Source organism: Canis lupus, chromosome 2, assembly GCF_048164855.1.
Source record: "Canis lupus baileyi chromosome 2, mCanLup2.hap1, whole genome shotgun sequence".
In the NCBI taxonomy this organism is placed as follows: Eukaryota; Metazoa; Chordata; class Mammalia; order Carnivora; family Canidae; genus Canis; species Canis lupus.
In genome coordinates this window covers 46,948,942-46,976,058 of record NC_132839.1, presented here as the reverse complement: position 1 = coordinate 46,976,058, position 27,117 = coordinate 46,948,942, and the positions used below count along the sequence as shown (strand labels likewise).

General features: G+C 36.8%; 1 long non-coding RNA gene across 3 annotated transcripts; it reads left to right on the top strand.

The window, feature by feature from the left end:
* On the top strand, positions 1-27,117 carry LOC140617248 (uncharacterized). Of its 3 annotated transcripts, XR_012017481.1 has the most exons (4): positions 1-806; positions 14,167-14,231; positions 16,305-16,475; positions 24,095-27,117. It is a non-coding gene; the product is annotated as an uncharacterized lncRNA (long non-coding RNA). The 3 variants fall into 3 exon arrangements; XR_012017479.1 differs by lacking the exon at positions 16,305-16,475 and having other exon boundaries at positions 1-655; XR_012017473.1 differs by lacking the exon at positions 16,305-16,475.

Sequence of the window (27,117 nt, the reverse complement as noted above, 5' to 3'; positions counted from 1 at the left end):
GCGCGCGCTCCTGCGGGGAGGGGCTGCGGGACGGCCCGGCCCGGCCTTCGCTCGCGTCCCAGGAGCAGCGCCTTTGTGTCGGCGGAGCCTTTGATGGCGCTGCTCGCTCTCACGCCATGACCGAGCTTTTTAAAAACGGCCTCTCGGCCTCGGAGAGAAGGGCCTCCAAATTCCGTTAAGAGGCAGCCCCCGATGGTCCGCGGAGTCCTTCGGCGATGCCGACGACGACGATTTTGACCCTGACATTCATTTGGTTTTAAAAAGCGCCAGACGCTATTCTAAGCACTTCGGATGTACTAATTCTTTACTCTGCATCCCAAGCTCGGTGTGTGCTGTGGCATTTTTACCTTCTTAGTCTAGATGAGGAGAGGAAGACACAGAGAATCCAAGGGGACACGGAACGACTGGCTGGGGTGGCTGGGATCACAATCCAGACGGCTAGCTCCAGAGTCAATACTCAATAACTTCTGGAAGGAGGTCTTGCAACTTTGTTTTGTTTTGTTTTGTTTTGTTTTGGGTCCACCTATGCATTGCCATGGTTTTGATTTTGATTTTATTTTGATCCCTGAAATAAAGAACATTTCTCAAGCCCATGCTCTTCTCCAACCGGGAGCTGGCTCTCTAGGAAATCTTGTAACAAAGCAAAAATTGACAGGTCAGAGGAACAAGGAACTTCATTAAGTTCTTCCTTATTAATGATTTCCTACACTTTGTAGGACGCAGGCTCTCCCCCCGGGTTTTAATGAAGGGTTGTTCAATTGAAATGGGCTATGTCCCTCCTATGAAAAGCACATGCCATTTCTAGGGTAAGTGTTCAAACGGAAATCAAAGCAAAGTGAGCACCAATAAATTTGAAACAATTTATTAATCAACCTGGAATAATAAGGCTGGAGTTTCAGTTTTCTGATTTATCCACGTTGGGTGAATGTGGTCTAAATTCCCCTCCAATGAGTGACTGAGCCTGTCTTGTATAAAGCTGGCCTCAGTTGTATTGTTACCAAGAAACGGCAACCCAGTTTTGTACATTGTTTGAGCTAGCCTCTGGCGGCTGTGGAGGTCACTCCAATTACCTTGTGCTGGGGTCTCACTAAGGGCCAGTGTTCTTTGGGGACAGAGGATGCACAAATGAGTAAGACACTCTCATATCCAAAGCAATAAGTCACTGGGTTGCCAGAAAAGATAATAACCAGTAACTAAAAATTGATGTGATAAGTGTTATATTATAGGAAAGAAGAACACAGATGAGGGATCAATACGTCTACCTTGGAGTCAGAATGCTGCAGAGTTCAAATGTTTCAAAACACTCATCTTCTATAAATGACTTTAAAAAATCATTCATTCAACAAATCTCTATTGAATCTTACGGTACTGTGTTTAAATGAAACAACAAAACACCGACAGGTCGTGATTTCATGAAATTTGTAATCTAGTGGAGGAAGAGAGATGATTTAAATAATGACATGGCTATAGGAATAGTATAGTAACTGTGTTGTATGATAGGAGGTACATGATGTTTTCAGGTATAAAATAGAATTTGAACTGATCAGGGCAGGCAAGTATAGGAGAGGAGAATATTCTAGGCAGAGGAAAGCGCCTTTGCAAAGTCCCCAACTGTGGTAGCCCAAGAATGGTGCGTCTTATGGGAAAATGGAAGGAGGTCAGTGTGGATGCAGCTCCTGGACTGAGGGGGACAGTGTGGTTGGAGATGAGGCTGGGATGTGGGCAGGGCTATGCTATGGATACCCTATAGACCATATTAGACATTTGGAATTTTTTTCTAGAGAAAATATGCATGCTGGAGGTGGTAGGTTGGCAGAGGGGAGAGGGAGAGAGAAAATCTTAAGCAGTCTCCATGCTCAGCACAGAGCCCAACGGGGGTTCAATCTCACAACCCTGAGATCATTACCTGAGCCAAAATCAAGAGTTGGCTGCTTAACCGACTGAGGCACTCAGGTGCCCCTAGACCTTTGAGTTTTTATCTCATGATGAATGAATGCCACTTAAAGATTTAGAAAAGGATTGAAATATATATATATATATATATATATCCCCTCCCCATTAGGTGATTTTGGTATATGCAGAACAGATTTGCAAGATGCTTTATTGATAGAAAGCTATTGTATTAGTTCAGCTCCTGGAGGAGAACTGATTCGGTTAGAGCCCTGAAAGTGGCAATGGAAGGAAGAGAAAGCTTGGAGCCATATGTATTCAGGAAGTTAAGATGAGAACATAATGAGAAATAGAAAGGAAAGAGATGTGATAAAGAGGACCCCCAAATGTTCAGTTTATGAAACTAGATGGAGGGTGGAACCATTCCTGAGCATAGACAATGTGGAAAAAAATCAGATTTGTTGAGGGAGTTATAGTAACAAGTTCAGTGTTAGGTATGTGGAGTTTCAAGTGCCTTTGAGTCATCAAAATATCAAGTAGATGTGGCAGGGCTATTTTTGCTTGGAATATGACTTCCTTCTTCTCCAAGTATACCAGTTCTTCAAGGTTCAACTAAAATTCCACCTCACCAGATCTTTTGAATCTCAAAAATCTTGCCTTTCTCTGAATACATGCAGGACACTCCCTACTCACTGCTGCTGTTTATCTTTTATTATTGTTTCTTATGTGTTACAGAAGAACCTGAACGTAATAAAGAACCCACTCTGTGCCAAATGTTGTTTTTCATGGAACATTTTTCATATTCCTGGTGGATATTTTAGGTACTTGATAGCTGAATAATATAGATTAAAATATATTTCAAAGTGTGGCTGGGTGGCTCATTCGGTTAAGCATCCAACTCTTGATTTCGGCTCAGGTCATGATCCCAGGGTTGTGACATTCAGCCCCTCGTTGGGCTCTGTGCTGGGTATGGAGTCTGCTTCAAATTCTTTCTCTCCATCTGTCCGCTCCCACTCCCTGCTCTCTCTCTCTCTCTTTCTCTCTCTCTCTCTCTCTCAAAAAAAAAATATATATATTTCAAAATAAATAAAAGGATAAGAAGCAAACAGAGGTAAAGAGAGCAACACAGATGGAGAAGATGTGGTAATCATTATAACTATCACTGATTTTACTATTGGACATGACATTTTTTATTTTTCTAACCCATCCCCATATTTGCAATAGCCCACTGAAGTTAAGAAATACAGACCCAGAATGCTAATACAGAAGAGAAAGTCAATTCACTTTAAATTGCTTCTGTGCAATATGAGTGTGATGTGTGATATGTGTGTGCGTGTGTGTGTGTGTGTGTGTATGTGGTTTGTTGATGGGGTTGGAGATGATACCTCTACTTAGGAAATTTCCTCTCTCAGGTGAGGATACACTGGTCAAATAAAATTAGAGTCCTCTCTTTATTTCTGTGTGTCATTGCTGTTGTGTCTCAACAGTAGAACTCACATATTGACTGGCACATGGCAACCAATATTCTTTGAATTCTGTATATCTTTTTATGCTTTCTGAGTAATATCAATAGGAACATAAAGAGGGAAAAAATCAGAATTCATAATTTCCTGTTTATAACCCAAATGCAAACTCACTAGTTTTGAAGCAATCTACTTCTAATTACCTCTTAAGATCTGCAGAGTATTAGAGTTAAAACATAGTCACCAACATTAATTCATCACCTAGTGAAGAGTTTCCTTTTTATAACATGGCAGATACATCTCATAAAGTTCTGGGTTGATGGGAAATGTAAAGTCATCTGGCAAAACTTCCAACTGAGGTTCTTAAAAATCCATGTGAAGAAGGGTATAATATTTTTCAGGACATGCATCTCATCAGTAGAACTCCAATTCAAATCAAGAGTGTGAGGAATTTGAAGGGATTATGATAGTTATCAATATTATTATTTACACTTTTTATAAGATCTCTGATACTTGTCATGTATTCTCTTTGAACACCTTCAAACATGTGAGATAAGTCCAAATTTTTGTTTGTGTGTTTGTTTTATGTCCCTCAGATCACTGAAAACTGTTTTTGGACATCCACCCATACCTAAAATATCACTTATTTGTAGACCATGGGTAACCAATTTCATTGTGTTACACATGTGTTAATATTTCAAGATCTCTTACTATCAAAATTGCCCTTTTCTGGATGATTCATGTAAGACACAGGATTAAAAAAGGATACAATATCAGGGGTGGCTGACAAATAACAAATAAGGACACTGAACGGGGAGTCAGGGCTCATCTACTTACCAACTGTACATCTTTGAAAGCATTGCTTAGCTACCTTCAAGTGCAGATCATTCCTTGGGAATTAGATGAACTATCTACTGGGACCAAATTAAGCTAAAAAAAAATCTAGAATATTACTACTAAATTTGCTAATCTGGATACTCAAGTTTTTAAAACATAGACAAAAGATGTGTGATTAATTTGTTTGACTGTTGCTATTTTGTCTTTGTTTTTGCTCTGTTCCGTTGAAACTGTAGACATACATATTTCTGGTCAACTGAAAGTCTTGGATTTGTTTTTTTTTTTTTTTTATTGAGGTATAATCGATATACATTATATTATAGTTTCAAGTATACAACATAGTGTATAACATATATATTGTATATATTGAGAAATGACCACTATAATAATTCTATAATAATTCTGGCTAACATCTGTCGTCATACATAGTTACAGACTTTTCTTGTGATGAGAACTTTTAAGATCTACTCTCTTAGCAACTTTTAAATATGCGGTACATTATTTTTAACTATAGTTGTCATACAGTGCATTCTATCTCATGATTATCTTATAACTGGAGGTTTATAATTCTTGATCCTCTTCACCCATTTCACCCACTGCCACCCCAGCCTGTGGCAACTACCAATCTGTTCTCTATATCTATGACCTTGTATGAACCTGGGATTTCTGGTTGTGTTTGTTTTAGATTTCACATATACAGGAGATCATACAGTACTTATTGTTTTCTCTCTTATTTATTTCACTTAGCATAATGTCTTCGAGGTTTTTTCTTTTGTAATTTTTAAATTTAGTTTGGTTTTAGGTAATTTTCTTGAGAACTGAATTTATCAAAAATCCGTCCCCACATGATTTAAACAACCACATATATCCTCTCTCTCTCTCTCTCTGAGATTTATGGAGATATAGACATGAATTATAGATATATAGATACAAACACTATACTAGCAATTTAGAACATTTCCAGAGCTGCCTTTCTGCTCATCAACTTGTGTTTTTACCAAAGTTTATACAGAAAAAAAAGAACGAAAACTTGCCCTTTGCAACAACACGGACAGACCTTGGATTTCTTTAAATTCACTTTAAAAAAATTAATTACAGAAAACGTCACTTTTTGGTACACAGTTCCATGAGTTTTCATAAATGTATACAGTCAAGTAACCATCAACACAAGAAGATACCAAACCATCTATCACCAAAAGCATTCCCCTGTGCCACTTGGTAGTGAACATTCCACCCTTTACCTCCACATCTTCCAGCAACCACTGGTGTATTATTTTTCCTGTAACTGTTCTTTTCCAAAATGTTATGCAAATGGAATCATGTCTAGGTCTTAGCAATTATGGATAAAGCTGCTATAAACATTGTGTACATGGTTTTTGTGAACCTAAGTTTCCATGTCCCTCTGGTAAATACTATAGAGGGGTTGATGGATCATAGGGTAAATATATGTGTAACTGATTAAGAAACTGCTAAACTTGTTTCCAAAGTGACAATATCATTTTTCATTCATACCAATAACATAAGGAAAGATATTCCACATATTTATTATCTTTCCAATGTCCATGGGATCAATAGTTATGACCCTCTTTATTCTGATGATGGAGTAATTTATATTTTCTCTCTCTTTGTGGTTAGCTTGGCTAGAAAGTGATGCATTTATGACTACTTTCAAGGAAATAGCTTTGAATTTTGTTGATTTCCATTTTGTTTTCTTATTTTCTATTTCTTTGATTTATTTCCAAATGAGTATTTTCTTTTTTCTTGCTTTAGGTTTGGTTTGCTCTTCTTTCTCTAATTTCTTAAGAAGGAAGCTTATAGGGACACCTGGGTGCCTCCGCAGTTGAGCAACTGCCTTTGGCTCAGGGCATGATCCCCAGATCCTGGATCCAGTCCCACATCAGGCTCCCTGCATGGAGCCTGCCTTCCTCCTCTGCCTATGTCTCTGCTTCTCTCTCTCTGTGTCTCTTATGAATGAATAAATAAAATCTTTTAAAAAAAGAAGGAAGTTTATATTATTGGTTTTAGATCTTTTTTCTTGGAGAAATGATGACCTTATTATTACATAATATCCCTCCTTTATTCCTGATCATCATACTTGTGTTAGAGTCCTCTTTATTTAGAATTAATATAGCTCCTCCTACTTTCTTTTGATTACTGTTAGCATGACATTTCTCTTTCTGTCCCTTTACATTTAACCTATCTGTGCCATTATATTTAAAGTTGGGTTCTTTTATTTTTTTAAAAGATGTGGGACTCAATCCCAGGACCCCAGGATCATGCCCTGAGCCCAGGCACTCAACGACTGAGCCCCTCAGGTGCCCCTAAAGTTGAATTCTTATAGATAGCATTTATTCGGATTTTTTTTTTCCCATCCAATTGAATAATCTCTTTTCTTTTAATTGCTGTGTTTATACAATTCAAATTTAAAGTGTTTATTGATATAGTCAGATAAAGTTTACCATTGTTATGATCTTTTTCTATCTGTTGCCTTTGTTAATTTTGTGTCTTCCTTTCTCCTATGCTTCTGTCTTTTCCTGCATATTCTGATTTTACTTAAGCAGCTTATATTATTCCAGTTTATCTTCTCTTTTACATATCATTTGTTTTTTTTTACATATCTTTTGTGTCCAGATTTTTAAAGGAATTTCCCTTCAGTTGTAAGATATAGTTTTAATTAATCTAAGCTACCTTCAAATAACACTATTTCACTCCACAGGGAGTACAGGTAACTTATGAAGGACTCTGAAATTCCTCTATCCCATATGACATTGCTGTGATTTATTTTACATTTTCATATGATGTGAATACCCAAATATGTTGTTACTGCTATCATCTCAAACAGCAGTTACCTTTTAGATCAGTTAAGAAAAAGGACAAAAGGAATAATAGGTTTTTCTACCGAAAAAGCTTTCTTTTTTGTTTTGGAATTTTTTTTTACATTTTTTTTGGAGGGGACAGCTTTATTGATAAGGAGTTCCCTCAGTTTTTGTTGCCTAAGAAAGTCTTTAATTATTTTTTTTTTGAAGTATACTTTTGTTGGGTATAGAATTCTAGATTGGTAGGGTTTTTCCTTTCCTTTTCTCTCCCCCGCCCCCTTTGATAGATTTTACTGACATTTTTTTCCTTGCTGGCATGGGTTCTGATGAGCACTGGCTCTAATTTGTATCCTTATTCCTCTGTAGGTAAGGTTTCCTTCCCTGCACACTGACTTCCTTGAAGATTTTCACTTTGTCTTTGGTTTTCTGAGTTTAATACCACATGTCTAGATGTGAATTTTTTGTTATCCTTCTTGGTATTCTCTGAGCATCTTAGATCTGTGGTCTTGGTATTCTCTGAGCATCTTAGATCTGTGGTTTGGTGTTTGTCATTTATCTTTTAAAGTTCTTGGCTATTGCTTATTTAGAGATTTTTTTTCTGCCCTACTGTTTCATTTCTTTTGTGTATATGTTATACTTTTAATATTATTCGATAATTCTTACATGTTCTGTAATGTTTGTTTCATTATTTAATTTTCTTTTTATGTTTCACTTGGGGAGTTTCTATCAACCTATCGCAAGTTAGCTGATTCTTTCTGTGGCTGTGTCAATTGTATTGATGAGCCTCTTGAAGGTATCTCCATTTCTGTTGCTGTGTTTTGTCTTGTTTTTTTTTTTTTTTGTTGTTGTTTTTTTCTTTTTTTTTTAGTTTCTAGCATTTCTTTTTATTCTTTCTTAGATTTGTCATCTCGCTACTTTCATTACCAGTTTAGTCTTACATTTTGCCTAATAATTTGCATTAAATCCTTTTTTTTTGCATTAAATCCTTTAATATGTTAATTGTGCTTACTTTCAATTCCTTGTCAGGCAATGCCAGTATCTGTGTCATACCTGAGCCTTGTTCTGATGATTACTCTGTCTCTTCAGACTGTTTTTTTTTTTTCTTTCCTTTTGTGATTTTTTGCAGCTGTTGTTGAAATTTGGGGTAACAAGAGCTGCGGTAAAGAAAAAAAAAAGCTTTTAGGGTGAGGATTTATATTAATCTAGCTAGGATGTAGATTATATTTAATGGTAGTAGCTACAGGCACCAGAGGCTTCTACTACCTTCAGTGTCTTTGTTTTTGTCTGCTCTTGCTTTCTGCTTGCCTATACAATGTTTCTCAGAAACAGTCTGTGTCTTGAAGAACTTTCTGTCATAATCTACTGCTATTATCACCAGTGGTCTACTAATGTGGTGATAAGGTATAGTGGAGGGAGTTAACATTTTTATCAAGTCTCAGTCTTTTAGTGGGCTCACTTCTTTTCTTTTTGTTAATGATTTATTTATTCACTTTAGAGAGAGAATATGTATGCATGGATGTACACCCAGGTGGGGGAGGGGAAAGGGAGAGAGAGAGAGAGGGGATCTTAAGTAGATTCCAGGCTAAGTGTGCAGAGCCCAATGCTGGTCTTGATCTCATGACCTGAGCTGAAACCAAGAGTTGGCTGCTTAACCAATTATACCACCCAGGTACCCCTAGTGGACTCATTTCTTAGAAGTGTAGACTTCAGAGGCATTTTGTCCCTCCTTTGGGAGTATAGCTATTTCTTAACGTTTTGCCTCTTGTCCATTCCCTAGCTACCCCAACCCTAATCTATTTCCTCAAAGCATTCTCCTCTGTTAACCATGGTTCTTATTTATTTATTATTCCTTAGATATGACAGAAAGGCTCGTGTGGGCTGGCATAGGACAGAGCTCTCTTCCCCCAGTTGGATAAAGTTTCAGAAGTGCCCTTTGGAAAATTCCTAATCCATGGAGACCAGGATTTTTTAGGTAGAAAATTCTGGGAGGCTTTCACTATGACTTCTCATCTGTTTATTGCCTGGGCAGCTTGAGGAGCTTTTACTTGTGTTCACCATGAAAACTTGGTGGGGTCCCTGGAGAGGTAATCCACAAAAGGTTGAGGTTCTACCTGTGACTGTGACCCCAGGAGCTTCTCCCTTTCACACTTGTCTGCACTCAACCTTTATTTTATCCAGTCAACTCAAACACTCTTGAGATATTAATTACTGTCAGCTCTCTTGAGTTCAAGGACAAAGACACTAGAGTAAATAAACCCTAGCATGGAGAGCTCTCTACACAGAAAAATGCAGCTAATCCCTCTGTCCCCAATGAACAACTCAAATGAAGTCTTACTCTCAGTCCCTTCCCAACAGTAGAAACTACCTGTACTATAGTCAATCTATTTTATATGGCTTTGAAAGAGTAGGGGAGGGTAAGGGAGGCTTTCCAAGGCTATTTAACCCAGAACTTTCTTACTTTGTTGCTCTCTTAACCACGTTATGGGCTGTCAGATTTTACTTTTGAAGATACTTTCAGGTTTGGGGGACAGGCATTGGTTGTCTCTAGCAATGGTGGGAATGAAGCAGAAGCTGACTCTAAAAAGTTTTTTTTCCTGTATTATCCTACCACAGCTTTCCATGTGCCTCATGTGCCATCCTCTATATGTGAAAAGTTAAAGAGAATTCTCTTTCTCCTGTGGTTTTTGCATAGTTTTCATTGTGCTGTCTTGTCTCCATTCTTCCTTGGATTGATTTTCCAGAAGGGAACCAAAAACTTTAAGAGCCATTTGGTTAAATATCAGTTGCCATATTTACAGGTTTTTATCAAGAATTCTTATGTGTTGGGCAGTCTTTTATGATGTGGAGACAAAGGGATAATGAAGATGTGATCCACTCCTTACTCCTAGAAAGTTTGCCACCTATTGGAAGACAGACAGATAAATACACAATTGCTATTGTTATTTGCAAAGTTCTATGAAAACACAATGGAAGAAGATATTAATATTGCCGGGGAAAATCTGATTTTGTCAACTTTCAATAACACCTGTTTACTTTGCTATTGCTTATATGCTAAGTATCAATACATAAACATCTGAGATTGTTCTTATCCTTAACTATAATTCAATGGTTCTCAACCTGGCTTCTCATTATAATAACCAGAAAATATTTAAAAGAAAAAAGAAAAAAAGGAAATTAAAAAAACCACAATACTTTCCAGAGCCCCACTCTCAAATATTCTGTCTAGATAATGCAGATTCTTAAAAACTCCCTAGGTAAATTTCTGACCAGTTGAGAACCACAGTTATGGTTCTTTTCATGTCTTACTTATTATCTTTGCTAATATTAGATTCTTCGATTTCATATAATGGCATTCACTTTTTCAAATTTCTACGTAAGGCATTCTTGCCTAAGTTGGCAAATTACCTGCCAAACATTATCATTCTTGTTGGGTTTTCTGAGATATACTCTATTTCCCTTTTGGGAGGTAGTTCCCAAGGGTGCAGAAAAAATTTTTTTAACAAATCAACTAAATTTCAGTACAGAACTTTCTGAAGCACTTAACTATATCAGATTTATGTCATTAAGAGAGTGTTTTACTTCATCTTTTTAGTACATTATCAAAAATATTATATAAGAGAGTACCTGGGTGGCTCAGTTGGTTAAACATCTCAGGTCATGACCTCAGGTTTGTGAGATTGAGCCCCATGTCAGGCTACACACTGGGCATGGGGCCTGCTTAAAATTCTCTGTCTCCCAAGGTGCCTGGTGGCTCAGGTGGTTGAGTGCCCAACTTTTGGTTTTGGCTCAGGTCATGATCTCAGGGTCCTGGGATTGAGTCTTGCACCAGGCTCCATGATCAGTGGGGAATCTTCTTGAGGATTTATCTCCCTCTCCCTCTGCCCCTCCCTCTGCTCATTCTCTCTCATAAATAAATAAATAAATAAATAAATAAATAAATAAATAAATCTAAAATTTAAAAAAAGAGTCTGTCTCTCCCCCTCTCCCTTTGCTCCTCCTTCCTCACTCATGTGCTCTCTCTCTCTCAAAAAGAAAAAAAATCAGCTGACCTCTTAAATTCTCTAATTTATACAAAAATTTCACACTCTAACATATGCGAGAGAGAATAAATGTTCAGTTTCTTGGGATTCTTAAGGAACAAAGGTCATACAGTTTTCTTCACAGATAGTACATCATGGACTACCAGAAGATATATAGACATGGATATTGACCAAGTGTTCAGTGCAGCCAAAGATAAATTTTACAACAATAAATTTTAGGCATTTGTGCCACTTTATTAATGGCATAAAATAATCCTCAGTAGCTTTATCCCAGGAAGAAAATAAATGTGTCCATATGATACTCTTATCTGTGTCATCATAATTGCAGTTGCATTTCATAATGAGTGTAGATTGGCTATGCAAATCATTGCTAGAAAAATCTTGTACAGCAAATATGTACTTAAAAATAAACAAGCATTACAAACAACTACTAATAATAATATGATTAGCGTGTTGTGCCAATACAGCTATTGCAGTGAAAGCTAGATTCAAGAATATTTTTTTTTTAAGTGTGTGTCTGTAGGGAGAGATATACCAAAGTTTTATCTTAGTAGATTGTGAGCTAGACAACTATAAGAGCTCATGTAGCAAAGAATACTCTTCATATTAAATTTAACAGCTTGTAAAATCTTCAATGTAATACTTAAAGTAGTGTGTGAATATTTATCTCACTTGTTTTTTATTTAGCTAATAGTAATAGTAATGGGAGATATTTGGCTTTATGACAACTTGACTTTTCTTCTTAGAACAGAAAAGTCTTCTATATTTAAGATTATTTTTTAAAAAAGCAGTAGTTGTTCCAATGGTAAGTCCTTATTTGTGATATAGTAGGTCAAGACTAGCCGTACACAATAAGGCAACAATATATTGGAAGGCCATGTATTCTATGATGAGGTGAAGCAAGGTTTATTTGCAAGCTCTTTGGTCCCATTTACTTTCATTGCCTCTATCTGTTTCAGTTGGTTTGTCATCTTTAGCGCGATGGAATGGCAGCCTAGCTAATTTAACCTGCACTCCTCACTTCATTCAACTAGGTCAATGGTTGGTTATGAAAAATTTTATTTATTTATTTTTCTGTTTGTTTTTTAAAAAATGTTCACTGAGATACAACTGGTCAACTAGTAAGGAGTAAATATGTCTCATAAAAAGTATTCTTTATAAATCCTTGGTACGATTCAGATGATTTAGTAGGTTTTTGGAAGGATCATTAGTATTAAACTATGATGATGTTTTCCTAAGTAAGACCTTTGATCCTCCAGGCAACCACTTTTCACTAAATGAGATAAAAGAAAAAAAAAATCATGGTTAATTGTTACAGCAGTTAATACTGAGGAGGGGAAATGGGAGAATACTGTATTTTACTATTTTATGCCCTACTATATTATTTGAACTTTTATTTTTTTTTAAACTTTTTTAAATTTTTATTTATTTATGATAGTCACAGAGAGAGAGAGAGAGAGAGAGGCAGAAACATAGGCAGAGGGAGAAGCAGGCTCCATGCACCGGGAGCCCGATGTGGGATTCGATCCCGGGTCTCCAGGATCACGCCCTGGGCCAAAGGCAGGCGCTAAACCGCTGCGCCACCCAGGGATCCCTTATTTGAACTTTTAAATGATGAAACTTACTACATTTGAGTTATAAAATAAAAAAGAAAAGTCCCTGGGTGGCTCAGTCAGTTAAACATCTATCTTGGGCACAGGTCACGATCTCAGGGTCCTGGGATCGAGTCCCAGGTCCTGCTCCCTGCTCCTTTTTCTGCCCCTCCCCGTGTTAGTGCATGTTCTCACTCTGTGGGAACACTCAAATAAATAAATAAATAAATAAATAAATAAATAAATAAATAAAATATTTAAAAATAAATAAAACAGAAAAGATAGTTCAGGACAGATATGGCTTTATGGTGATTCTGTGCAATAAACATGAAGCCAGAGCAGGTGACAGTGGAAATGAAAGGATCACTACATATAGCTTCTATCATATTCCACCATTTTTTAAAAGTTGTGAGCAACTCTGAACCATTCATTTCCTGCCTTTTATTTATTTGCCTTTTTAAAAAATATTTTATTTATTTATTCATAAACACAGAGAGAGAGAGAGAGAGACAGACAGAGACACAAGCAGAGGGAGAAGCAGACTCCATGCAGGGAGCCCCATGTGGGACTCCATCCCGGGTTTCTAGGATCAGGCCCTGGGCTGAAGGCGGCGCTAAACTGCTGAGCCATCCGGGCTGCCCCCTTATTTGCCTTTCTTTCCTTTGTTACTCCTTTTATTTACTATGGTGAATCCACAAAACAGAATTAATCATTTTAAAACGAACAGTTCAATGCCATTTAGTACACTCACAATGGCATGCAACTGCCACCGCCTCTACAAGTTTCAAAATATTTTCATCACCTTAAAAGTAAACCCTGTATCAAATAAACAGTTATACCCCATTCCTCCTTCTCCTCTGCCCTTGGAAAACACCAATCTGCTTCCTGCCTTTATGGATTGCCCTTTTGCAGAAATTTTCTACAAATCAAATTACTCTATATGTGGCCTTTTGTCTCTCTGGCTTCTTTCACTTAACATGATGTTCCCAAGGTTCATGTATGTTATAACATGTATCAGTACTTCATTCTTTTTATGGTGAAGCTATATTTCATTGTATGGATATACCACAATTTGTTTTATTGATTCTACCTTTTGGCTATTGTGAATAGTGCCCTATAAAAAATTAATGTACAAGTATTTGTTTGAATATCTATTTTTTAATTAATTAATTTGAGAGACAGAGTGAGCAAGAGAAAGACTGAGGGTTGGAGAGGGAGAGGAAGAAGGAGACTCCCTGCTAATCAAGGAATCCCAACCCTGGCTTGGTCCCAGGACCCCGGCCAGGATCATGACCTGAGAAGAAGGTAGATGATTAACTGACTGAGCCACCAGGAGCCCCTGAATCTCTACTTTCAGCTCCTTTTGGTATATACTAAAGAGTGCATTTGTGGGTTCATATAGTAATTATATGTTCAACTTTTGAGAAATCACCAAGCTCCTTTCTACAGCATGTTACTCATTTTTAATCTTTCATATTTTCTTTTCCACTTCTCTTCTCCTTACCTAAGTAACATTGCTCTTGTTAAGCATTACAGGGAGAGAGAACACATAACTCGTGCATCAGGACTACCTCCTACTAATCATGAACTTGGGTAAGTCACATAGTTCCCTAAGGCTCAGTTCCCTCACCCTCTAATCTGGACACATTAGTGTAATGTTTACTTCAAAAGGTGTTAGAAAGATTAAATGTTATAATGTAAATAAAGTACTTGGGCAATCTGGCATTCAACACTTACCAAAACATGAGGAGAGTCAATTCTATAAGGTGTGCTAGAACGTTCTGCAATCTCTTGAACACCTTCCTCCCTATCCAACTCTGCATTAGAAGTCCACATCCACTAAAACACAATCATGTAATTATAAGAGTATTCAAATTCAGGTGAGAAAGATGTAAATGAAGAAGAATGTCTATATCAGTTCAGTAGTTATGCTTTATTCAACTTTATTGCTTCTAAGACTAAAACATCAGCCTCTTAGGAGAGAAAGATCAATTTGGAGATTCTGCAAGTTCTGAATGATGAACATTTGCTTTCTAGGGATTCCAGTCTATATTCATCTAAAACCATCATCACTCTCTGCTCACAATCCTCAAAGGGTACCCCATATCACAGGGAGGAAAAGAGGGTCATAACAATGACCTCAGAGGCTCTGTGATTTATTTGGTTGACACCCAATTTCTGTCCTCCCCTTCAACCACTGCCCTCCAAGGTCATTCTGCTTTCCTGACACTGCCTTTCCTACTCTACATTCATGTACATGCCAATACAGCCTTAGCATTTCTTCCTTCTGGAATATTCCATCTGTAGACATTAACATAACTAGTTAAAGAGCCCTTTTAAATAAACAATTTGTAATTTAAGAGTTTTCTCTGAACATCTTATATAAAACCATTTCCCTACCTTACTTCTACTTTCTATTTTCTTGAATTTATTTTTTTGTCTTCGTCATAGCTGTGGTTATTGTCTGTAGTTTTATGTGTCCATTTATTTGTTTGTTTTGTTGTGTATCTTTACCCTCTCATATATGTTTATCAGTACAACTCCCCTCCTTTTTCTTTTGTTCACTGCTTTACACTCAGCATCAAAAATAATGCCTAGTACATAGTAGATGTCTCGATAAATATTTGTGCAAAATGACTATTTATATAATTAATAAGGCTGCAAAACCTTAAATTGCTTTCTCAAAAGCATTACCGTCATTATGCAAAAATAAATTGCTCATTGATGCCAAATTAAAACTTTTGTCAAATTCTCCCCTTATTTTCCAAGCAAATATGAAAGATTTAAATGTAGAATATGTGTTTGTGTAAGTTATAAAATCTCAAGGCTGAGATTCTTCCCTTTTACGTTTGTTATAGGAAATAGTCTATTATGAGTGCTGAATTAATACATAATTGATTTAAAATGCATGGTGTTTTGTACTGGTATTCAGCCAACATCTATATTCAATTAAATAATCATTACAGTTGCCTGTCTGTGCATTACACTAATGGTAAGAACTATACTTGCACAGGCCAGATTTTATTCTGGGATGATGTAGGTGCCATCCCAAATTTGGGTAATATGCAGAGATGTTCAATTCTGTCCTCATAAGTTGGTCTGTGCAGAATAGAGGGTCAGCTCACACAAGCACCTAGTTTTAAAATCTTGTGGATGTAAAAGAAAACAAAGAGATCCTTCATTTCTATTGAGTTTGGGGGGATAATTTGGAGATCTGGTTTGCATTAAATTTAACTGTAAAATGTGTCACTTCTCTTCATAGTTGTATCTGCAGGCAGCATATCGTTCTGTAGCTGATTCACCTGCTCTGCCAGGTGTCCTCACCCACCATATGTATAAATATTTGTCTAAATTCTTCCTTTTTTATCATTCTGTTTTTGTGTATATTAGAAGAAGCAGAGCCAATTTGCTAGGGAAGAACAACTTTTCCAGTTTTCTTTGGCTGTTGATGACTTGGGTCTCTCTGTATAGTCCCTCTTGTACTTGGCTTATATGAGACAAATTTTTCTGAGTGAAAAGCAGCCTCAGCACATTAAGAAATAACAAAAAAAAAAAAGATGGCCTATTTTCTAAGTGTCTCAAGTTGGGTTTATGTGTGAGCTTCTTCTCTACATGTCTATTTCTCCAAGAATCAGTTCAAACTTACCTTCTTTATGTGGTGACAAGGTTATTGGCTTTGAAGTTGGATGGACTTGGATTTGAATTTCACCTATTTCACTCCATACTTCTGAGACCTTGAGAAAATTGCTTGATCTCTCTGGACCTCAGCTTGTTCGTCTATCAAATGTGAGAAAATGCAGTGCAGAGTTGCTGTGAAGCATTTCCTTTGGATCACAGGTTGGAGAGACCTTCCTTGATGACCCAGCACAAAAGCATACCCCTGTTCTAGTTCATGGGAAACATGTAACATGATGTCTGCTCCCCAACTGAGGCTGAGTTCATAAATCTGCCTTTATCTTGAAAAGCTCACAAAAGAGGGTCCTGAGACCCCAGAGCCTGATTGGTTAGCCATGTGCTTTGCTAGATTAATGAATTCAGACAGCAGTGGGTCTAACTTGGACAACCATATTCTTGAAAATAAGATAGATTTATCCATATGGGCAGGGCTTAGCTGAAAAGTAGACGCAAAAAAACTTAACAAGCAACCAAGCAAACAAAAAACAAAATAAAATCACACACACACACACACACACACACACACCATACACACTGCGAACTCAACAGCAGTCAGAAAGTTGAATCTAATCCTCCAATATTCAAATAAAATCACTAAATAGTTCCCGATTTCCTGTTTGTTTTTTACAAGGAAGAGAAGAATTTCACTTACCACAGTATTGATTATTTTTTTGGTCACTGAATTTGGTTTTCAATGATTTTGTCTGGAAGCAGTTTGACATGGTGAGCAGCTAAAAATGGGAAGTTTCATTCCTTCTTACATTAATTAGCTAAATGAAATTAAGAGGGTTTGTAAGTCATGTCCTTGAGAAATAACCTTGCCTCATTTAATTTTTAATCATTATTATTATTTGAGAAAGACAGATGGATGTTTAGACTATTTGATCTCGTGGGTCCCCAGCAATTCATGACTTCTCTGCTGATTTAGACCTTGCAAGTTGGGGGATAAAATCCAAAAAGGGTATGGTTGTTACTCATCCAACTTGACCTTTCCTGCATAAATTGGATAGAAGAGTTTGGGGGATATTTTCTGAGGTCATTATGGAAGCTCTTCTAAAAATGTAAATTATTAACATCGAATTACATTTGCAAATTAAGTGAAATGTCTACAGAGGCAGACAGGACATTTCAAAAATCATGGGTTTATTTGTATGGACTTGGAAGTTACTTCATATTTCTGAGTTTTGCTTCTTTCATGTCTAAAATATACATAAAAATGTCTAACATTCAGGGTTACACATAGGATTAAGCTAACTAATGTACACAATGTATTCAGCTGAAGGTTCCTGGACTATTTCTACCTTATTTTTTAAAAGAAAGAAACTGCTACAACTATATATTACATTGTATTGGAACTATAACCTAGTATTTTGGTTTCCTGTAGACTTCTGTCTTTTGAATCCTTGTAAGACACTACTTTATTTTCTTATTTAACTTGTACAACAAAATGTCAATCTCTGTACACATGTTCAAGTCATAGAAACTTGATAGTAAAATATGAATAACATAATCTTGCAGGCAGGCCAGACACCACACTGGAACTCTTCCCGCATCACCTAATTGTCAAGAGAGATTTGCTAGTATTTTCTAGTATAAGAAGGATGACTTGAACATCTTAGTATTGCATATAGACTTTTCCTTTTATTCCTTTCTATAGTCTAACCAGTATTCTCAAGCATCATATGCATAAGAACTCCTCTGTAAATTGATTATGGGAGATTTGTGAGACTCTCTGAACTGTGTTCCTTATAAGAGATGGTTTTCACCCTTTATATAGATTTCAGAATTTAATGCTTTTATAAGATGTACCATTACATCCAAATAATGATAGCAAATAATTCCAAGTAAATTAGCTCTAATGCTATGTGAATAAATATTTAGCATTTGTTAAAGAGTCTCATTGGCACCAGATTCAGTTAACATAAGTCCTTTTGGAGTTTAGGTCCCTGTAACTTTTTCCATTCGGCCAAGTTGACTCTATCTGGTATTAACTCATTCCTCAATCCTGTTTACCTTTTCTTCTCAGCTCTAGCAAAGGCTTCCTCTTCTTTTCTCCTCATATTTAATTCTTTATCTTAATACCCTTTACAGTTTTCTGGAGACTTGTCTTGATATTGCAGTTACTTACTGGTCCAGGGACCATGCCCTCCACTTACTATCTCTGTAGCCCAGTTCCTCTCTGACTGGACTTACCTCCATCTCAACTGTCAGACCTTCCAGAACTCTGCATATTCTTATTTCTGGATTCCCCATTGATCCCATTAGATCTGCTGGAATGTCTCTGAGGTTATGCCAACCTCCTGCCTGGCCAAGAGACACACCTCTGTACCAGTTACTCAAGAGAAAAAGATACATACCTGAGAATGTTTTAATTCTCTTGTAGGTTCATCCTTTCAATAATTCTACTTACAAGTGGAATAAGGGAACCCTACGACAAAGCTTTGCAAAAGAGTAAACATCTGACAGCTTCAGTAATGCAACTCCCTCTGTAACAGTAACATGAGTGACTGAAGCAGCCAAATTCCAAAAAGAAATATATTTGACTCTGACTGTCTTAAATCCATCTGTTCAAACTGGCTGTAATACAGCTAGCTGCATGTAGTTTTAAATTGGAGCACATTAGGAAATGCAGCTTTATGGCTAGAGATAGGGATGATACTAATGAAAAAATATATTCACTGTTTCCCATAGCCCCTCTGATACAGTAATCTGGGCTCATGGGGTAAGAGAGTCACAATCTAAAAGCTCCTTGGGAAATCACTTCCGGTTAGAAATGGAACAACACCCAACCAGGTCCATTTCTCAAATGTCTTAAACAGGCTATATAGAGGTTGTTACTTTTATGATGACTAACCAAGATGCATTGGTTGCAATTCTTTAGTTACTCTCTGTTTTCACATTTATATGTCTTCCTTTGCCAAGTTTAAAAAAGAGGAAAATATAAATTAATCCTCTGGAGCTGAAACAGAAACATTTGGTCTTCTGTAATCCTCAGTTCTTAACCTAATGTGGCAGCTCATAGGGAAACTGTCGGATCTGCAATCCTAATTACGCAAAGTTGCCTCCCATGTGTACACATGTAACCGTGAAGAGTGAATATACATCGACAACTCATCTTCTCTGTTGCATGGCTCCAAACATCCTTACTGTGTACAGGGTTTTATCTCTGTGACTTTCCAGTAGGCTACATATGGATGCCTAAGTAGTTGTTGCCAGAGTAGAAACTAGTCTATTCTGAGAATGTCCCTAATGAGTGTTGAGACAAGCATGAATCTATGGCATTAAAATATTTTGTAAAACATGGGGTGGCATGAGTTTAGTTGAATGTTGCTTCCTCATGGCCACATTTATTGAGACTGTGAAACCCAAAAGCAAGGGACCTCAGGATATACATTGCTCCAAAAAACTCTGTTGACTTCTTAAGGAAGAAAAAACAACCAAGGAATGTTTTCATTAAAAATTGGTCCAATGATAATCAAGTATACTCTTCTATTCTTACCTTAAAAAATCCATATGGTGTTGTGTGTGTTACAGGTGTATACACATACAGACACATGTGCACATATACATACACACACCACAGGTACTGCTACTAAATCACGGTGGGCAGATGGCAAGTCATCAATCAACACTTGCTGAACTGAAAATAATACCACATATAATTGACCTGCTAAAACAAATATATTCTCATTTTACTCTAATTATAATTGGTGGAGGGATTTTAATAAAATTAACACAGTCACTCGCACTAAGGAAGAAAACCTTTTAATCTATAGTATTGGTAATAGGTAAGGATTTTAACATTTATTGCAGAAGGATTTGGACTTTGTTAATTATATCCTTGAAAAATTGTGATTTGGAGGACAGGGACCTTTCATTTTCTAATCAAAAGCTGATCCTTTACTGGCAATAATAAACTTAGCAGGTCTCCTTCATAACATGGTGAAGTACTAAGAAGGCCACCAGCTCTGGAAGTATTTAAAATCAGATGGAGGGCCACCTGGATGGCTCAGCTGGTTAAGTGTCTGCCTTAGGCTCAGGTAATGATCTTGGGGTCCTGGGATTGAGCCAGAGCCAGGCTCCCTGCACAGCGGGGAATCTGCTTCTCCCTTTCCCTCTACCCCTCCTCTTTGTCATGCTTGCTCTCTCTCTCCTCAAATAGTCTTTTTAAAAAATTAAAAATAAAATTTAAAATATCTGTTAGAGAAGCAGCTCTTCCCTCATCATTTCTACCATTTACTTCCCCAGATCCTCTCTCAGTATTTACATACTCAGTCCTTGCAGAAAGCAAATATTCTTCACAGGATCATCTAAATCTTTTCTACTAATTCTTCTAACAGCAGAGGAAACCGACCTTGTTCTCTAGGAAGCAGGGAGGTAAGGAGGGTGTGGGGATGTCCTTTATGCATCTTACCATAAAAACAAAATTTATATCAAGTCTTATGTATGATTTTAATCATGTAATTCTTATGTCTTTTAAATTCAACTTTATTACTTGTGTGTATTTTTTTTATATGAACCCCCTCCTTCCAACTGAAGGAAGTTGATTGTCACGATTATTTGGTGGATTTTAATACACTTTGGCAGAGTAATCAATATATGCCAATTTTAAAACCTTGAACTTTGCCTGATTCTAGCTTCTCATCTGCAAGGGGCTCACCACAAATCAACTCTGTGATAATCACTGGGTTACGATTCCATTTCCCAATGTCCTTTGCTAACCAACCCAATCTGGGGCTCAGTTTCTGCTCTGCCTTACTGCTGAACTCCAAGTTATGGTGAAGAAAAAGTAGATTCTTTATCTTTTCTTCAGATTCAAAGGAAGTTATACCCATTCATTATGTTATCTCTGTGGGTCAGCATCAAATGTCCTTATACCTATGTCAGGCAAGAGCTCAAATGATAGTTTTGCTTCTATTTGATGAAAACTTCCCCTGTGGATCCCCATGGGGCCTAGTATAGCAGGAGCCCTTTCTGGTCCCATTAGATACAGTACATACAACATGTGTCAGTACACAGCAGGGCTGATCAATGCACCATGAGTCTTCTTAGCTATGATACTGTGTATCTCAAATATACTAATCAGTCTGTTGAATTGAAATGCATTCACTGATTAGTTTGCACCTTATAAATAACATTGACTACTTCACAGAGGGATTTATGTGGCTTCCCAATTATTAAAAAATCTGGAGGATCCACTTTTGAAAATGGTCTATTTTACCTCTGCTTGATAGTGTGTATTTTGCAAAGTGGAGATAGAGTTGTTTAGAATGGAAAGTCCAAATTGTCTCCTTCTCTCAGTCCCATGAGTATAGGGTATCCCAAATGAAGACCACCATGGACATGTTGCTATGTTTCCTTGTTTGACTCTACTTATTTGCCTCTCAGCCAATCTAGCTGATAACCTTAGCTCCTCAGGTTGTTCCACTAAACACCTACTTCACCAGGACTTACTGAAGTTTTGACCTGGGCAGAGGTCCACCATGTACCTCATAGCTTTCTTAGGCAGTGGAGCAGAAACGTTAAAAGTACTGACTCTGGAACCAGAATTCATAATTTTTTTTAAAAGATTTTATTTATTTATTTATTTATTTATTTATTTATTTATTTATTTATGAGAGAGAGAGACAGGAAGAGGAACAGAAGGAGAAAGACAAGCAGTTTCCATGCTGTGCACAGAGCCTGATGCAGGGCTCGATCCCATAACCCTGAGATCATGACCTGAGCCGAAAAAGTCAGACACTTAAGCTCTCTGAGCCACCCAGGCACCCATGGGGCCAGAATTCTTGCATTCCCACTTCCTATGTGACCTTGGACAAATTACTTAATCTCTCTGTGCCTCGGTTTTCTCTCTTAAAGTGGGAGCACAGTAATTTTCATCTCAGAGTTGTTGTGAAAAATGAATTAATTATTCATTATAATTATTGTGTATGAGGCATATGGAACATTCCCAATCTCAAATAAGTTCTCAATGTCAGTCACTTTTTATTATCTCATGGTTCTCTCTCTCTCTCTTCCTTCCATTCTCTTGTTTCATCATCCCCCACAATCAGACATTTGATTTTCATTATTCTAGGATACTGATTTGCACAAGTTTTTTCTTAAGTATCCATATCCTGAGGATTTTGCCAGTTACCCAATAAGTTTACCAAAGTATTTATTTAAGTTACTAAGAAGATTCTTCTGGAAAGTAAGATTGCCCCTATGAAGAAGTAAGGAAGCTATTACATCTACAGAGGCTTCAAAGACATGGTTGTATTATTTTCGGGTTTCTCAATTCCAGCATTTACCTAACATATTCTGGCCTGTATCTCCACACACATTTCATTATTCCTGCCTGAAATGTCAATTCCCAAGTTTCTAAATGGTTGTTATAAACATCCTTTATGACACATTCCATAAATTACCTCCCCAGCCGTAAATCATTCTCGACTCTGCAACTCAATGGCATTGCATAAATCTCAAGCATTGTTTATTACTTTGTATTATAATCAGGTGTGTAAGTACTTATCATTACTTTTGAACTCCAAGCATCTTAATGGCAAGGACTTTAGGTGACCATCTTAGTTTTCCAATGTCTACTACAGTGTACACACTCACATAAGTGTTTACTGAATTAACACATACCTGTGTGTGAAAGGGAGAGTTTCAGTCCATTTCCCCTACTGGAAATTGGGAAGCCAGCAATAAATAGTGATTAGGAAAACATGGTTTGTGGTCAGTCTAAATGCTGTGTTCCTCTGTTAGAACCTAGGTACTCAGAGTAATTCTGCATGGCGTACTGATTTTCCAGATCTCTCACTGTGCTTCCAATAAATCCACACTTCAGCTGAATGAAACTCTTTTAGGGACTTGATTGGACAAAATCATTTTGTACATCTGAGAAGTAATTACCTATTAATCTCTAGCCCGCTAAAAGACAAAGACTTTGCCTTTCATCTCTATGGTCCTGGAATCTAACACAGTGTCTGTTCTTACTGGCTCTTCAATAGCCATTTGCAGTTGGGCAGATAAATGGATTCACACTTCTAGTTGCTACATAAATATGTATTTGACAACACTGTCACTAAGAGGTAGAGGAACAGAGTCTGGGAGTGTGTCACTAAATGATTCTGCATTATAACTCAACTGACTACTATTATCCTACTGAGGTGGGGAGAAGATGTTGATGAATAACTTCAGTATAACTTGTAGACATGCGATATGGAAATATTTAGATGAGTAACATAACCTTTTTGCTCTCCTTGCTGGAAGAATATAGAACTGAGGATGAATCAGTATTCGTATTTATTACTACCATTATTATTAAATTATTTAACATGAATTCACAACTGAACTCACTAGACCTTATAAGCATCAAAAAAAAAAAAAAAAAAAAAGACAACTCTGGCTAAGAACAAGATTGATATCCAAAAAGATTTCAAGAATATGCTGTGATATGTAGAATTTAGGTTTATCTAAGATGTGCACAGAGCATGAAACATCATATATCTCCTCTTAAAATATCTTAAATGCTATGACATTAGCCACTTGCTTATAATTAAAGTATGTTGCCATTTCACCAAGCTTTCATTTACAGAAGAAAGTGCAAATTCCATTCCCCTTGAACTTTAGCTACTTCCAACTTTTTTCTTTGTTCTTTTCTTTAAAGCTTTGCAACAAATGCATCCCCATATGCTTATATTAGTTCATCTAGTATTAAACATATTGGCTGTGCAAAATGTTGGCACCCATTAATAAATGTTTTCATTTTTTCATTCTCTCTCTTTTTTTAACTTTAGATTCTTCCTTTGACTACATAAGCAACAGCTGTCTAGCTGCCTGCACAAGACTGGATCTAATGCCTCTACAGAAATCTAGGTCAAAACACTTGGAATGCATGAATATCAAACAGAGTTTTCAAAACAGCAAATGAATACATCTTTAACTGGTGACATTTTCCTGTAGCATATGGCTGCAAGCTCAGGGGACTGGATGCTTTTTTGATGAATATGTTCCATCAAAAACTAGGGGATGGCAGTAGGCTTTTGCCACCTTCTGTTTTGCCTTATGAAATGATAATACAAATGCATAGATAGATACAATGATCACAAGTCTTTTACCTTCAGACCTATTCTAAAGATGCATTTTCCCGTTTGGATGAGTTGCTTTGTCTTTGACTAGGTTTAGGTTTATACATGACTGTCAAAGGTGACAACCAGTGGGAGCAGTTGTCTTTCTTGGGCAGAATTTGATTGGTGGAAATCTTAAAAAAATTTGAACTGAAAAGTAAATATTTACCAAAGAGAGGAATTGGGGAGCTTGGTCACATGAGTAACTTACAGCCACAACAGCAAAATGTTGATCCAAATCCCTTGTCAAATGTCAATATTGAGAGGCTGGTTAATCATTTACCAATTTGAGAGGCTGGCTCCCTAGTCCTGAATCTGCCACCAGTAATTACAGTGTGACCTTGGACATATCCTTTCATCTCTGTGACTTCACTGTCCTTCTATTTTATGAAATGAGAGGACAGGACTACATTTTCTGTATGGTCTTTCCTAGCCCTAAACTTCCAGGGTTTTAAGTTCATGAAGTTTATGAAGCTGTTTCATTGTTAATTGCATCATGTCTATTGAAGCAGTAACAGAGAAGAATATGCTTTGATACCTTTCTTTAGTTGACTGAAGATTTATTTCTTAAAAAGAAAAATTATTTAGAATCCCCCTCATCCCTATTAGTAACAGAAGACAATAGCGAAACTGTGCTGGTTAAGCAGGGGAGGGAAGTGGGAAGCACCCTTGGCCCCTACCCACCCCCAGACACACACACACTTCTCAGGGCAGCATCTGAAACCTGTATGAGGAAAGCCTGGCTCTCCACCAATCCCAGTGTGAAAATCAGTGGCTGAGAAAATGAGCCTGTGGGGGTGTTCTGTTTGTAATGGCAGTGATGGAGGAAAGAAGTATTGGAAACTGAATTTTTCTCTTTTTGCATTCAGCAAATTTGTACTAAGTAAACAATGCATTTCAGTTTCAAGTTAAGCTTTAAGTCCAATGTTCTGCTCTTCGTTTGGCTTCAGTTTACAAAACCACCAGCAGAACTTGTGAGTATCACAAGACTTTACAAGTGGGCCTTTGTATTCACAAAGTTGACTAGTCACTTTTCTCAATTTGGTGGTGCCCCAACAATATTCTTGAAATCACATTTGGAAAAATACTCCTTACTTTCAAATAACTAGAGGAGATTTCTTCCTACTTCCAGACTCACCTTGTTCCACACCGAATCTTGTGACAAGCCTTTCTGAGAAGTCTATGCATATAAACTTGCAAGTGCTCATATGTTTGCATGTATGTGTATGTGTATATGTGTTCCTTTTTGGTGAAGTGATAGTGTATGGTACATACATAAAAGCATTTTGATTTAAGTTTAATAATATGTCTTAAATATCATACTTTAACATTAACGTGTAATCTATATCTTTGTAAATGCTTCACAGTCTTTACTGTGGATGTACAAAAATTTTTATACCAATTCATCTTAAAGGGCATTTACATGGTTGTACTTTTTTTGTCTTATTTTCTTACAAAGTACCAATGAATATCCATGTAGTTGAGTATTTATAAATAAATGTGATAACCTAATCTCCCAGAAATAATATTGTTGGATTGGGAGATATCTGCACACTTAATTTAGGTGTAGAGTGCCAAATAACATTTAACTACAGTTATTATTTTCAGTTTGTTAAATTGTGACTGTAGTTGAATATCTTTTCGTATGTTTAAAAATTACTTATATGTAAAACTCTGTTCATATTCTTTGTCCATAAATGGAGTTAGGACAACTTAGTAGCCATCTGGAAAAAAAAATAAAATTGTATTCCTACTTTATTTCCAACACCAAAATAAACTCCAGATGGACCAAAGATTTTACACTAAAAATAAATGCATTAAAGTACTATTAGAAAACATGAGAAGATGTTTTTTGTAAGTAATCCCAAACTAAGAAAGGTCTTTCTAAGCATAATAGAAAACCTCAAGGAATGATTCTAAAGATGTATAAATTAATAAATCAATATATATTGAAAAAAATAAAAAATGAATGACAAAGTTACAAAAATAAGAATAACACATGACAACAGTTGATAGTTTTCAATGATTTGTAGCTTTAAAATGTTGTGCCATCAAGGCTGAGGTTGTAGAGAATTGAAAGAGTTCATTACTCTCACCACAACAAGCAAAATAAACTGGATAGACTACAAAATCATAGTTTATTTTAAAAACATCAGAGAAACAAGAACACAAAGAAAGTTAAATTAATTCTAGAAGGCAAAGATCCCTTGATGGATTACAATAGACCAACAGCTGCTGTCATCCCTGGTGGAGCTCAGGAGAATGAGGACAGGCCATAGAAAAGAGTAAGGAGAAACCAGTTTAAGTTTAATGGTCTTTTAATGGCTCTAAGTGGGCTGGCATGACAGATTAGAATTCCACAGTGCATTAGCCTCATAACAGGTTTGCCCCCATCCCCCAATTCTTGTTGCATCTTCACTGACTACTTACAGGTGCTTCACTGAAAGCTGGTGACATCCGAGGGGAGCTGAAAGTGATCTCTGCTGATCAGAAGAAATGAGAGACACTGCTGAAGAGATACAGCTCTTCCCAGAGAGAGCAAGGCAGCCACCACACACACACTGACATATGTACATGTCAATGAATAACATATTGTGGGATTTTGCTGGGTTTAAACTTTATAAAAGGAATGTATCAGTCTGTAAGTAGTCTTCTGGAATTTTCACTTAAATTATACCAAGAGTCATTCATAA